We start from the raw sequence: 16,260 nt of genomic DNA on the forward strand, positions 1-16,260 counted from the left end.
CCACAGATGCCAGTTAAAACTGTACTGTGCCAAAAGGAAGCCATATGTTAACAGTGTCCAGAAGCGCCGTAGACTTCTCTGGGCTCCGAGGCATCTGGGATTGACCATCACACAGTGGAAACATGTACTGTGGTCAGATAAATCAGTATTTCAGGTATTTTTTGGGAGGAATGGACGCTGTGTGCTCCGGACCAAAGAAGAAAAGGATCATCCAGACTGTTACCAGCAACATGTCCAAAAGCCAGGGTCTGTCATGGTATGGGGTTGTGTCAGTGCCCTTGGCAAAGGTAACTTGCACTTCTGCGAAGGCATAATATATTGCCTTCAAGAAGACATCTTTTCCAGGGACGTCCATGCATATTTCAACAACACAATGCAAAACCACATTCTGCACACATTACAAAGTCCTGGCTGCGGAGGAAGAGGGTACAGGTACTTGACTGGCCTGCCTGCAGTCCCAAACTTTCTCCAATAGAGAATGTGTGGCGCATTTTGAATCGCAAAATGCGACAACGAGGACCCCGTACTGTTGTGCACCTTAAGACTTGTTTGCAGGAAGAATGGGACAAAATTACACCTGAAACACTTCACCACTTGGTGTCTTCAGTCCCTAAACGTCTTTTAAGTCTGGTGAAAAGAAATGGCAACAATACAAAGTGGTAAATGCTTTACTGTCCCAACTTTTTTTTAAATGTGTTGCAGGTCTGAATGACAGGAAAGATGCATATTTACAAATGACATGAAGTTGACCAAACAAAACATGAAATAATTTTTGTTCATATTGTCTGCAATGAAATACAAGTCAAAGTAAATTTAGAAATCACTTCTTTTTTATTTTTTTTTTGCATTTTCCATACTGTCCCAATTTTTTCAGATTTGGGGCTGTACAATTATGAGGAAAAAAGCAATGGCATCTGAAAATCTTTTGTCCCCAGAGATCTGATGGAAATTGGATTGCACTCTTCCTAAGCTGCCATGATTGTAGATGTTCACCTGAATCTCTTGACAGTTGCTGATCCATCAGAAAGGATTCCATGTGTAATTTACTTCATTACTTGGTGAGCTTGCAAAAACCAGAGGAAACCGAAATATACACAGTGCCTTTAGTCTTGCATAGCCAGACCTTCAGACTGAAGGTCCATCATTGTCAAACAAACCAATCACAGTTTGTTTCATTCATCATCTGTCATGATCTCAGTGGGGGCTGAGGCCTTTTCTGTCCTGGAGCACATGATTTGGGTTTTGCTGGCTCGCCAGGTGTTTCACTATTCCCGCTATGTTTTCTCCGCCCCTCTTGTTATCCCTGTTAACGTTTTCTCCCTCACCTGCACCCTGTCTTACTCTGATTTTCTTCCCTTTATCATACCCTTGTGTTTGCTATCTTGTGTCAGTCCGTAAGCGTTGCTAAAGTAAGCTTCTTGTTGCTTGTCATAGTTTGCCTGACTCCGGTTTTTGTGTCTTTTCTCTATCTAGTCGACCTGCTGTTGTTTTTTTGTTCTCTCCCCCCCCCCCCCCCTGCTTTGCCTCTCGTACTCAGTACTCCACATCAACCAGGCGGCTGTCTCGACTCACCTGTGCATTGCCTTCGGACGCTTTGGCTCTCCAGCGCTGATCTGCCACCTGTTCCTTGCTGCTGTGCGGCGGTCGCCGTAGGGATCTTCGAGCTGGCTGTACATGCAGAGCGCTGACTGTCTCGTGCTCCAACGGATTAAGTCCTCTGAGTAACTCAATAAAACGCCTCATTCATTCTACCGCAGTTGGGTCCTGTTCCTTTCCCTGACATCATCAGGTTTCGGGGCGTGGAAATGTCGCCACAATAACAGCCTGGTGTGTAAAACTCTCAGACATATTTTAAAGATTCTATGCCGCAAAATTTTTATATTTCACATACTTTTGAAAATCCAGTGTTTAGTTGATCCTGATAAGCGCTGGTCACCCAAAATTTATCACCCATAATCTTTATGGATGCTGACTCTTCTAGATATGGGTCAGTTTGTTGTAGTCGAAGAGAAAAATTACTTTAGAAAGAGACAAGAAGCAAAAGGGCACACATCACATTGTAGTTTTAATATGGCAATGTTATTTGTAGCTGTCTGGTGCAGTCTTAAAAACCTGGAGCTGAACACGCTCAAAACAGTGGAGATGATCGTGGACTTCAGGAGAAACCCCCCTGCCCTCCCCCATTCACCATCATGAACAGCACTGTGACTGCAGTGGAGTCATTCAGGTTCCTGGGAACCACCATCTCTCAGGACCTGAAGTAGGACATTCACATTGACCCCATTGACAAAAAGGCCCAACAAAGGTTGTACTTCCTTTGCCAGCTCTGGAAGTTTTACCTGCCACAGGAGCTGCTGAAACAGTTCTACTCAGCCGTCATTGAATCTGTCCTGTGTACTTCAATAGCTGTCTGGTTTGGTTCAGCAACAAAATCAGACATCATAAGACTACAGATAACTGTTCGGACTGCTGAAAGGATTATTGGTGCTCCTCTGCCCCCCCTTTAAGAACTCTATACATCCAGAGCGAGGAAAAGGGCTCAGAAAATCACTCTGGACCCCTCACATCCAAGTTACCCCATCTTTGAACTTTTGCCATCTGGCCGGTGCCTCAGAGCCGCAAATACCAGAATAGTCAGGCACAAGAACAGTTTCTTCCCCCAGGCAAACTACCTAATGAACAGTTAAATGTTCCCCACTTATGCTTATGCAATAAAAATGTGCAATATCCTTATATTTAATTGTTACCCCTCCATTCTAAGACATCCCTGCATCTTACTCAATCCTATTCCATTATCATTTATAGCACAGCTGTTTATACACTTATTTATTAGCCTAATATTTTATTTTATTATTATTTTTTTGTCTGTGTGTTGTTGTCTCTGTTTTTGTCTGAAGTTTATGTCACTAAAACAAATTCCTTGTATGTGCAAGGATACTTGGCAATAAAGCTCTTTCTGATTCTGATTCTTGTAGATTATAGTGTTTCTATTGCCACTTTTGGGATATAAATAAACTCTAAAACCCCTTTATATGTTCTCTCAAGCTTAAGTTGTTTAATAATGTCCATCAGTAGACAATACATGTATTTTCACCAGAATGTAATTCTGTAATAATTGTAATATATATATGGTAAAAAGTTTCTTCATAAAGCAAAATGAAAATCCATATTTTTTTATAAAAATCTACCCCAGTACACACAAGCTCAAGAAACACCTGTATGAATCTCCAATACCCTTCTTGCTCATTTTCTGACTGCACAATGTTTTCTGGTAGAATTAAATTAGTATAAACTGTAGCTGTGTGTCTTGGTTTCTTGTTTTCTGTTGAAATGCAGATGTTGGGTATGCTGATGCATGTTAAAGTGGACAACTCAAGCATTCAACTCGGTCGTGAAGATAACACCACAGCACTGTAGATTTCATAAAAGACGTCTTTTTGTTTCCTGTCATCCTATCCTCCCAGCACTCTCTCTTTACTCTTTACTTTAGTCTGAAGGCAATGCTAAAGTTTATTCCTCATTTAATGCACATTGAGAGTGTATCAGTTTTCCATTCTCTTCGGGGCAAGGGTGTGAGTTTAAATGCAGTTTCATAACAAGGTTCGGGAGGAGCACGTCAGATACTTAGCCTAATTAACACAGGTGGAGCCACTTAATATAATCATCCTTAGGGTATAAATACAGCTGAATTAGCCTACCTGTCTCCATTGATGGTTTGTCAGCATCCCGGTTCGCTCTGTCTGCCATCTTATCACAGACCCAATTTTTCTTCCACCAAGGAGATCCGTACCGGGGATTTTTCAGATCTGCTACTTTTGCTGATACCCATGATCATTAAACACGGCCGCTGAGCACTATCAAACGTTGTCGCGACAGCTGCTCTTTTCGCCAAGCCACACGTCTTGGCCAATAGACCATGCAAAGCTCGAGCTTGCCTCGCTTAACACCACGATTGATCCGATCAAGACCGGGCTCTCCTCGAGTGCTGGAATCACACTTCAGTTCTTACCCACCGCGGCTCAGCCTGTCGCAGCGGCTTTTCCGACCGAGACGCAGTTTGAGGCTGCCTCCTCTAGCGGCGTAATCAATACATTTTCAGGTTTAGACGCTAAATACAGGTTCGCAGCTAGAAAGTAGTGCGGCAGCTGCGTGGAGTTCTGATCACATACGTATACGGAAATTTCAGATCCGATTTGAGCCTCGGATGCGTTCAAATATTTGATCTCTGCGACTAGACCGTATGCGAACGCCCAACCGGATGTGATGTTTTCTAATCAAATCTATCGGTGCAAGGTAGAACTGCAAATAACGATTATTTTTTCTGTCAACTAATCTAACAATTATTTTATTACAATAAATTATTAATCTAATGTTCTTTTTTTAATTAGTCATTGAATCCTTTGGAGAACTTTACAAAAATATATACAACTTCTAATATAATATTTCAACCTTTAAGTTTTTACAGTATAAAATAATAAAGAGGCAAAGAAAATGATTTTACTATGGTAAATATGACTTTTTATTAAACCACAGTAGCCATAAATTGACAGTAGTCATGAAATGTTCTTTAGCATCACAAACCATAAAATGTAGTCTGGGTTCTGCTATGGTTTAGCTTGGTTTCCAGAGATCTGGAGCTGATTCGGGGTAGCTCGGTGGTCTGTGACTGTTGTCTCGCAGCGCGCCGTCTTTTAAGGGGCCGTTCACTTATCACGTCATTTCCAATGTAGGCGCGCGATAAGCGCGCTCATAATGTAAGCGGCGCGATGCGCGTCGCGACTCACTCTTTTTTCCAGGCAAGAATATCAGACCTGAACCAGGAAGTTGGTCACCAGATCACACGGTAACCAGTTAAATCGTAACCAGAGAGCGCCAAGATGTTTTCCTCTGAGGTGATCGCGCATCGCAGTTGTGCTGCCGTGGTACACCATATCGGTTTTGCAAGGTGAACAAAGGGCCATTTTATTTGTCCTCTTTTTAAAGTATTCCCATACAGTGGTCTCTGTTTTCTTGAAAGACTGCAACTTTCTTCATTCCCAGTATGCCGTTAAGCGAGATGTAAACAACCGTGTGACGCGCACGTCGACGTAATCAATGACGTCGACGCGTTGTTGCAGCACTGCGAGGTCAGAATTACCAATATTTCGTTAACTTTAACATTATTCTTCAAACACAATTTATGTAAAATGGTGGTTTATAATAATTATGGAAGAAATAATTATTAAACCATTATTTATTTGATTAGCCCCATAAAACCTACGGTTTTATTTGGGGGTCATCTGATTTGTGACGATGTATTCATACATTATATTCATTAAAATCATTAATTTTACCATGGTGAACATGCCAAGGTAACAGTTGCTGCACGACCAGTTTGAAAGTTCTGCACGACTGCCTAGAGGGAGAAATATGACAATCGTGTCCAAATGTCGTGTGCCATGGAAGGTGGCTTAAAGTTTGTTTAAATGAGGTCATGACATAGTTCTGTTGGATGACGATGCCAATTTTTACCACGAAGCCAAGGCTTTTTTCCCATAGTCGTCATCCACACTGAAATGTCCAAAGATATTATCTGCCTTACCGTGTATGTTTAAACCTCACACAGACATAAGTTTCATGCAATTAGTCTGGCAGGATCAATTTATTTAGGGTTATTTCACCATTTATTGGCGTGATCGCTTAGAATTTATCTAATACACCACTACCCTCGTTTTGCCGCAGGACAGCAAGTGTGAGTAAAAAATTCTGTTGTCTTTCTAGGTCTATAATATTGAAAAGCATGCAAGTAAATATCTTTAGAAACTGCTTGGAAGTAAATAGCACATAACTGCAATTTATGTCATTGCCATAATCATGTCTATTGGTATGTTTTACAAGACTAAATTATGTTCATTGTTTTCAGAAACCTCTGTTTCTAAAGTCTATACTACCATGTGAAACCAGTGTTTCAAATTTACCAGTTTTGGAGGCTGCTTAAAAAGGCTGGAAGGCCAAAACAAGAGGAATGATGCTTTTCCAACAGGAATGTACTAATGTGGACAAAGGCTTAAGGAATTGTCAAATTAGGCAACCAATCACTAAGCTGGCAACGCAGTAGACTATGCATTAATTTTTTAGGTTGCCCCATCAAATGTTACTAACCTGTCTACTCTTCCCACAGCCAAGGAGGGGGAAGATGGGCCTAGTGGTTAGAGAGTTTGACCCCTAACCCTAGGGTTGTGGGTTCGAATCTCGGGCTGGCAATACCATGACCGTGGTGTCCTTGAGCAAGGCACCGAACCCCCAACTGCTCCCCGGGCGCTGCAGCATAAATGGTTGCCCACTGCTCCGGGGGTGTGTTCATGGCGTGTATCTCTCCTCTTCTTCTCATGCACCCCTTTACTTATCTGTTTTCCGTATCTCCTCACTGCCGCAGCAGTGTCTGCTCCCGCAGGAGCCTTTTCTGTATCTCCCCACTGCCGCAGCAGTGTCTGCTCCCGCAGGAGCCTTTTCTGTATCTCCCCACTGCCGCAGCAGTGTCTGCTCCCGCAGGAGCCTTTTCTGTATCTGCCGCAGCAGTGTCTGCTCCCGCAGGAGCCTTTTCTGTATCTGCCGCAGCAGTGTCTGCTCCCGCAGGAGCCTTTTCTGTATCTCCTCAAATCCTTTTTCATCATTCAATGGGTCGTTGGTTCTCTTCTGGCAAAAGTCGACATCACCTCCGCTTCCAAGTTATGCCTATTCATCCTAGGTGGTGGTGATAGTATTACGTACCAATTATAGTCAAGACGATATTAGACTCATTCTCCTATTATTGTATTTTATTATCATTATTAGGCGGCCACTACAATTCAGCTACCAAACTGCTCCGTTATTTCATTTCACGCTTGCCCGTGCTTGCAAGGATGATTCGAGCCTGTAGGCGATGAAGAAGTCTCAATCCACAAACAGACGTACATCGTCTGCAGATACAAGGTATTTCGTTGCACTGTAACAAGTAATCTGGTATGCGCAATATTTTACACAAGCCTCACTAACTAAGTTTAATGCCTCCGTTATGTTAGAATGCATCTCATTCTTTTGTTTCCGTGGCGTTGTGTCGGTCTCATCATGAGGGCGCATGGTCCGGACCACGTACGACCAATGCATCAGTTTCAACTAAACCTTACCCCAAATATATTTACCGGTTTTGAATACTATATTTAACATGTTCGTTTACGTCCATATTAGGGTTTAATTGTTGAACTTTAAATGAAATCCTCTATTGTTTTACCATTGACCGATTTCCAGATCATTTAGATAGATAACTTCCGTGTGCAGATGCAGCAAATTTTTCACAAGACAAGCGAGTTGACCATAGTACCCGATTACATGAACTAGCTGTTTTAAATATAATAAATTCATATTTAACATCAGTTTATCAGTGCATCTGAAAGTATATTCTTTTAGACTATCGGTGATTCCATAGGCTCTCTTTCTTTCACCCGCATGGTTTAAAACAGCAAAAAGTCATGCCATGACAAGAACAGAGTCTCTGTCTTCCTTTACCCAAGCATGATTACATACGTATACGTATCGTCAATCTCACGCACTGACAAGATGACGATTGACAATGGCCATATCGCTGATTAATGGCACTCATCCGAGGTACACTGGCACAGGAAATTCTATTTATTTTTTGTACACTTAAATTTTCAAATACAGTGACTGCACCAAGATTTTCTGACTTTATATCGGAAGCAGCTCATTGGATTCGTTAAACAATTATGCAGTAATCGTCATAGCATCTACCCTTTAGACAACCAAATTGTTCTTAGTATTGAACCCTGTCAGGCACTGCAAGAGTGCTTCCGGCTTGATCCAAACTTTGCCTTTTCCGTGTATAAAAAAAAAAAAAAAACCCTCCTTCACTGTCTGGTCCAATACTGGCCATACAACTTTACCTTTCTGTCTTACGTTCGGAGAGGCTTTCCCGTCTGATGCTGCGAGTAATTACCTCCCATCAGACGTCGGTGAGAGCCTCCCGCCTAGACTACATTACTTTTCCTTTCTACGGTCGGCGAGGCTTACCCATTCGACACCGCGAGTATTGAGCTCCCGTCAGATGGTTGCGAAGTCTCCCGGCCAGACAACTTTTTTCATCCTTTGGTCTAAAAGGCTTACCCATCCGACGCCGTCACTATTAAGCTCCCTCGGGATGCTGGCGCGAGCCTCCAGGCCACACACCCTTACCTTTTCCTCCTACAGCCAGCGAGGCTTATCCGTTCGATGCCTTGAGTATTGAGCTCCCATCGGACGCCGGCAAGAGCCTCCTGGCAACACAACTTTACCTTTCCGTCTTACGTCTGGAGAGGCTTATCCGTTCGATGCCTTGAGTATTGAGCTCCCATCGGACGTCGGCGAGAGCCTCCCAGCTAGACAACCTTACCTTTTCCTTTCTACAGTTGGCGAGACTTATCCGTTCGGTGCCTTGAGTATTGAGCTCCCATCGGACATCGGCGAGAGTCTCACGGTCACCTAAACTTTCGTTCCTGTTTGACGGGTGGCGGTGCTCGCATACGACGACAAGAGTCTCCACTTCCCGCCAAACTCTGTCCAAATCTCCCCCCCCCCCCCCCGTCTGGTGAGGCTTACCCGTTTGATGTTCTGAGTCCTGATCTCCCATCGGATGCTGTGAGAGCCCGCGCAGTATTGATCTCCCGTTGGGTGTTGCAAGAGTCCTCTTTGTCAGCAGCCCAAAGCTGTTTATCTGCTCAAACCGAGAGGACTTACACCACCGTCGTCCTGAGTCTTGATCTCCAGTCGGAGGCTTCATGGGTCCTCTCGGTTAGGTATCTGCCCTGGTTGCCCACTGACTAGCAGGGGCTCATCAGCCAGTAGGGCCCGTACGCCAACACCGTGACCTATTCCGGTCGAGACAACTCGGGCCCTCCTGGTCGGGCAATCCAATCACGTCGCTCCTCCGCTATCGGCCGGTGGGGCTCATCTGTTCCAATGCAGTGAGGTGCTCCGGTTGTGCAACGGCTTGAACCCCCCCGACCGGGCGCCCTAAATCACATAGTCCGACACAAGCAGCCGGTGGGGCCCATTTCTCCAATAGGTAAAGTTGCAATCACTGGAGTACATATAGGCCCTTCCAACCTGCTTTTTAAATATCAGTCCCCGCCAGATGTCAAAGCTATTGTGGGGGGTCCTTAGTCTGGCGGCTGTCCTTTCCGCTATTGCTTTTTGGGGGGTACTCTAGGTTCGGGCCATTTCCCGAGCTCGGAGCCCCTGCCCCGGACAGCACGCCAAATATGCACTATAATACTTCAGCTAATTATATGTAAGTGTGAACTCGTGAAATGCAGTTTCATAACAAGGTTCGGGAGGAGCACGTCAGATACTTAGCCTAATTAACACAGGTGGAGCCACTTAATATAATCATCCTTAGGGTATAAATACAGCTGAATTAGCCTACCTGTCTCCATTGATGGTTTGTCAGCATCCCCCCTCCATCCCCATCTCCTCCACTAGAGTTCATTTTACACTTTTACATATACGGGGGGGTACTCTAGGTTCGGGCCATTCCCGAGCTCGGAGCCCCTGCCCCGGACAGCACGCCAAATATGCACTATAATACTTCAGCTAATTATATGTAAGTGTGAACTCGTGAAATGGGGCAAAAAAAGGATGTGGATGACTATTCAAAAATTTGTGCATAGATGTGCATTTTGAAAATCCATAGAAAACCTTTGCCATACTTCTAATGTATGATGGATGGAACATAATAATCCTAATCTTACATACTTTCCATCCTATATAGTATGTATATATTATCCTTTTGACAATTACCTTATCTCTTCTTTCAGTATTTCTGCATTTCTCTTACTAATTATGTGAACTGTTCATAGGTTCTCAACATATTTTCCCAGGCTTCAGGTGTAGCCTGACCTTCAAGATATCTGTAAGACTTCAGCTCTATTTAGGCTGGCATGCGTTCATCTATAACCACATTTGTGAGACACCTTCAGCAACCTAGTTTGTATAATAGCAATATGCATATAAATAGGTGTTCATCTTCCATGCATACCATGTGTTGTTGATGTTGATTGAACTTGTTGGTGGGAGCTCACAGCATGCTGACGGGGAGGTGTGAAGCTGGAGTGGATGATGTGTCCCAGCTGAGCATGAAATTGAAATCGCTCCCAACAAGAGGGGCAAAAAGAGATTGAGAAAGAAAGACAAAGGGAGAATCAGACAGACGGACGGATAGATAAATCATGAATTCTTCTTGAATTTTTGCATTCTGCCATCTTCCTCAAACCATTCCTGAACAATTTTTGCAGTGTGGCAGAGCGCATTATGGTGCTGAAGTACAGTAGGCCACTGCCATCAGGAAACCATTGCATGAAGAGGTGTAAATGGTCTGCAGCAATCTATAAGTATGGGGTATGTGTCAAACTGACATCCATGTGAATGCTAGGACCCAAGGCCTGCTGCCTTATCTTTCCTAGTTAAACATGACACATAAACTCAGCCCCCCTGATCTAAAAAAAAAGCTTCATGGTCCAATTCTGATGCTCTTGTCCCCATTGTACATGCTTTCTGTGGTAGGCAAGGTTCATTATGGACACTCTGAAAGGTCTGCGGTTATGCAGCCCCATACGCAGAAAACTGTGATGCACTGTGCTCTATTGTGAAGATGTAATCAATGTTATTCACTTTAGCTGTCAGTGGGTTTAATTATGTGTATGATCATTGTATAGCATAAACAACAATGTGCAGATAACCACAGCTAGTATGATATTAAAGGGATACTCCACCCCAAAATGAAAATTTTGTCATTAATCACTTACCCCCATGTCATTCCAAACCTGTAGAAGCTTAGTTCTTCTTCGTAACACAATTTAAGATATTTTGGAAGAAAACCATGAGGCTTGTGACTGTCCCATAGACTGCCAAGTAAGTTACAGTGTCAAATTCCAAAAAAATTATGTAAAACGTAGTCAGAATAGTCCATCTGCCATCAGTGGTCCAACCGTAACGTTATGAAGCGAAGCATCCTTGCGGCGTGGTTGACACAGAAGAACGTAGGCAGTTTGAGTTGAAGGAATAGAGCATCACAGTCCTGCCAACAGCTGTTGCCGGAAGTAAAAATTCTATACAATTTCTGCATTGGTAGTTGGGGTATAAGCCATAAAAACATAACCATACATGGTAGACTTAAAATCCGCTACGGTTGTACTAAGCGATAGTATATGCTCATATAAACGCCAAAGGTTCATGGGGCACTAACCTTGTTTTGAGATAAATGCCTTTTATTCACCATGTCTTGGCAAAGTACTTCATTACCCACAATCCTGAACAATCCCACAGTGATGCATCTGATTGGTGGAGCTCGTTTTACCGTCTGGTTAAACCCCGCGAAGGTCCGTGAAGACTGAAGATCATTAATAAAAAAATAAACTATAGATGTTTTTTTATAGTTTATTTATTTATTTATTAATTCACAATGTTGTTAATTGCTAAAGAAGCCAAAGCATCAGTGCACAAAGTGAAAGCCGGTTGGAAACAGTGTGAGTGGAATTGAGTGACAGGGAGCATTCCACTTCACTTTAACTTTGGGTTTTCCATTTCACACTGGTTTTTCACACGGGTTTTTCATTTCATACTCATTGGTGAAACCTTTAAAGAAACTGAAAAAAATGTTTTGTAGGATTTACTTTGAAACAATTTCCATTCATAAATTCAATTTAAATACATTTCACACATAATTACAAAGACGTGGCACACACTGAATGTAACAAATTGAATTAAACCTGACATTTGAAATGGTATTTTCCTGTAATAAATAATCCAATTATCTTTGTTTTATTTCCAATTATGGAAAATCGTTTTTTCTTTTGTATAGCAGATTAAAACACTGATGCTTTGATGTTTTTAAAAGGGAAGAAGTCCATCCCTCACTCCACTTCCACCATGCTCACACACTGTGGTCTGGAAATAATAAGCCAATCAGCTTAGAGGACTGGACGTTACTTGTATAATATACCATATATGACTGCAGGTGGTACTGGGAAATGAAGCTACATGTGTTCTCCATCTGGAGCTTGAATTCAAGAACATTGTCAGATAGGCATAAAATGAAAGGCTCACACTAGTTCTTTTCTGGATGGTGTATGCTCTCTCTTTCTGTCAGCCTATCGCTTTCATGTTTTTACCCCATACTTCTGTCCCCGGTGAGAGCATTTGCAAGCTGCACTGTCAGTTTGTTGCTTTGATTTTCTTACTGTGCCCACTGTCTAACCCACAGACAGCCTTCTTCTGTACTCACAAAGAAATACACATGAATACTATAGAATACACACACATGAAAAAATTGAGAACCAAACCACTAAAACTGCTCAAATGTCCAAAATTTCAGTGGAGCACACGAAAATGTAAACATCTTAACATCACTCTTAATGTTTTTGTCTTTTGGATATACTAGTAAAAGTGTAAGCATACACAAACACGTACAGTCACACATATTTCTAATAGGTCCTTAGTATCCGCAGAAAGCCACATAAATCATTAAACTGTTATATAAATCATTGTAATGATTTGTGTGCAGGGGCGTAGCAAACGTCTCAGAAGTGAAGAGGAGAGAATATGCTCCAAAACTCGTTTTTTGGCTTGTTCATTGTTATTTTATTTGTACCCTACTTGTATTGTCATGAGCAAATTATGTTTTAGGCAAAGAATACTAAGTTCAAAAATATGGGGTCAATACAATTTTTTTTGTCTGTGAATGAAGTCTCTTATGCTCAACAAGGCTGCATTTATTAGATCAAAAATACAGTAAAATGGCTAAATTTTACTACAATTTCTATTAACTGTTTTTTATTTTAATATGTAAATACATTTCATTAAAATGTAATTTATTCCTGTGACATGGCGAAATGGTATTTGATAAAGTTCAAAAGAACAGAATTTAAGTGTAACATAATTATTTTGCAACATTATAGATTTCTTAACATTATAGATAGCATAAATGCCCACTGCTCCAGGTGTGTGTTCACAGTGTGTGTGTGTTCACTGCTCTGTGTGTGTGCACTTCAGATGGGTTAAAAGCAGAGCACGAATTCCGAGTATGGGTCACCATACTTGGCTGTATGTCACGTCACTTTCACTTTCACTGTCACTTTACTGTCGCCATCTGTCCTTGCTGATTAAAAGTAATAATTTATTTTAGAAAAGAAAAAGACTTATAGAGTCTTACCATAATCTGAATGGTAGTGTATATTGAGAAGTACAAATTTATAATACATTTTCGGGGTTAAGAGCAGGAATTAAGACAAAATTTACAAAACTATATCCTGTTGTTGCAACATATCTATTGCTCTGTAAAAATATTAAACAGCTATCTTTCTGCTAGCTGAGAAAAACATAGCATGTAAAACTGCCTGATTAAAAAAAAGTGCAGATGACAAAAGTTTTGGTTTATCAAATTGCCTTTTGTTTTTCACATGGTATCTTAAGGTGTTTTTTTTATTTCAATGCAGATGTGCTGCATGGAGGAAATGAGGAAAGAATTACACGCAGCGAGGAAAAGGATGAGTAAAAAGAGAGAATAAATCAGGTAAGTCTGTGGATGTTTCCATCTCCTCTGAATAGTGCATTTCCCAGAGAACCCAGTATAATTGCTCCAGTATACAGAAATGTTTGCTCCCTGGATATTCCCAGAATGCTTTGTCAAAGCCACACTATTCACTATATTCACATACTATATTTGTAAGGTCTGCTTAAGTCTCCCAAGTCTTCAAAGGATGAGTTCAAGTTTAAATGAATGAAGACAAAGCCTTATTTTCTGTCCAATTTTAAATCTTTCATTCCTAATGTTCATGAAAGTAAAACTATAATACTATATACAATTATTATAATATATTTTAATTAGAGTTAAACGTTAGAATTAGTGTAAAATTACAAATACCTCCCCTTTTTATTTGTATGTCTTTATTTATGTATGCTCCTTAATTTTGTACTTATTATTATTATTTTGCTATGCACATTTCATAACAACTTTCATAAAGGCGTGTTATAGAGCAATATTGGTGATAAAAACTAGCAGTGTTTTAATGCATGACCTCACAATAGTCCCTCGGGTAACTGAGTCATCTGTGTCTCAGTGTCTTATGGTTCTGGTGCCTGAATTAGTGATAATGAGATACACTAGAGATAGGAGTGAGCCAAAGTTTAACAAATGAAAGTTGTTTTGAGACACCAGCAGCTGCTTGGTATAAGGAGTATATTTATCTCTTTTGACATTTATATGGTTTCTCTCTTTGTCATAGAAAGTTGATGAACTTGAAACCTAGTAAAATTTAATTACATGTGCACTTCAAGTACTCACTATATATTCCAGATGGTCATGTGTGCTCATCCACAAGTATCTGACATCATCACACAAATACAGAATTATCAAAAGTGATATCGGAATGTTATCAATTAAAAATGTGTTGTACGGCGATGAGGTTTCCAAAAGATGTTCCTGTATCTGTAATCACTGATTTGATAGAAATTGTGAAGTGTGGATAAGTCCTTAATTTGGAACCATGAATGTAGTACAGCATGGAATTTCTTTTGGTACCCCATCTGGGTACACACACACACACACACACACACACAAATTTGGTGGAAAAGCAGCTGTTGTGCTATAGGATTTAATCAGACTACTACAGACCTAAATGTGCTGAACCTCCAGCGCCTCCCACACACAGTCTTGTGAGAGAAAAAACATCCAACATCTAACTGATGCAAACTGAAGCACACTGAAAGAGATTTTTAATTAACTGGCAACTAAAACACACACACATACACACGCACCTGAGGGTTACACTGACCCAAAATGTTCCATTACAACATTCCAGCACCTTCGCCTGAAAGAAAAAAACATGGATGCTATATAAATATATATATAACACATATATAAGCATTAACTGTTGACATTTTTTCTGCATATTTTAGAGCACACCTGTGCAATAATCATGCTGTCTAATCAGCATCTTGATATGCCACACCTGTGAGGTGGATGGATTTTTTTTTGACAAAGGAGAAGTGCTCACTAACACAGATTAAGACAGATTTGTGAACAATATTTGTGGGAAATAGGCCTTTTGTGTACATAGAAAAAGTCTTGGATCTTTGAGTTCAGTTCATGAAAAATGGGGGCAAAAACAAAAGTGTTGCGTTGTATATACTGTACATACAGTCGTGTGAAACAGAAAGGACACCCTATTGAATTCCATGGCTTTCCATTCAGGACATAATAAAAAAATAATCTGGTCTTTGGCAGGTCTTAAAATTTGAAACGGCAATGGATGAAATACTAAAAACACCCTTATTGTTAACATAGGAATTAAGAGGGTAAGTAACGGTCAGGTACCGCTAATCAAATGCCTTTGAATAACTGTTCATCTGCAAGTGTGAGCAGCTATCTAAATGGAGAAGTTTTGGCAGTTTGCTGGTCTGGAGCCTTCAAATGAGTGTTAACACATAGTTCCTATGTTAACACAGTAAGGGTGCCCTAACTTTGTCACACGACACTTTTCCATCATGGCTTAATTTTTGTTAAATCAACAATGACCATATGTGCAATATGTCATGTGCTGTTGTGGGTTGAGGTTTAATTTTCCTTAATGCAAGACCATAAAACCTAACTTTTTCACAGGACTGTATTTATGTGTATGTATACATACATATATTTACATACGTACATACTAGTCATATATCAATATATAAGTATATACAAGTAGAGAAAAGGCAGCTTTGAGACAGCAGACACAAAGGATTATTTTCAGATTTTGTCTGTTTGCAGCAGTAGATCTGAAGATGTCTAATGCTAACAGCTCCCATCAGCCTGTCTGCTGTCTGTGTCTAATAGAACTGGAGACTGGCGCTGACAGGTAGGAAGCTCAGAGAACAGGATTAGAGGATACAGGAGACAATCCATGTCGGACACACACAGTGTGAAGTCAGCTTCACTTCTTTGTCTGAGAGGGATCAGACTAACCTTTGTGCTGCCCAGTCTTTGCTTTTACAGTCGCTATGGCAGACGGCCTGACTGCAGCAATGGATGCTAGAGTGCAGTTTTGTGAGCTGAAGCAAAAGAATCAGTGGCTTTTATGATGCCTTTAGTTACTTTTATTTGCAAACAGACACACACACACAGTGCTCCAACAATAGCTGCATGAACCCAAAGACCTCTGTTAGAGTGAAACTAAGGGAATGGATTTCTGGTGATGCTCCGTATGAGCTATTTTT

General features: G+C 41.1%; 1 protein-coding gene across 8 annotated transcripts in view; it reads left to right on the forward strand.

The window, feature by feature from the left end:
* The window catches only part of LOC127946194 (disks large-associated protein 1), a 121,401-nt gene that overhangs the window by 32,107 nt on the left and 73,034 nt on the right, over positions 1–16,260 (forward strand). For all 8 annotated transcript variants that reach the window (XM_052542583.1, XM_052542589.1, XM_052542588.1 and 5 more), the window contains exon 2: positions 13,503–13,579. The gene's annotated coding sequence lies outside the window, so the exon portion shown is untranslated. The remainder of the gene's footprint in view (positions 1–13,502; positions 13,580–16,260) is intronic.

The sequence above is a fragment of the Carassius gibelio genome, chromosome A24 (assembly GCF_023724105.1).
Source record: "Carassius gibelio isolate Cgi1373 ecotype wild population from Czech Republic chromosome A24, carGib1.2-hapl.c, whole genome shotgun sequence".
NCBI classification, from domain to species: domain Eukaryota; kingdom Metazoa; phylum Chordata; class Actinopteri; order Cypriniformes; family Cyprinidae; genus Carassius; species Carassius gibelio.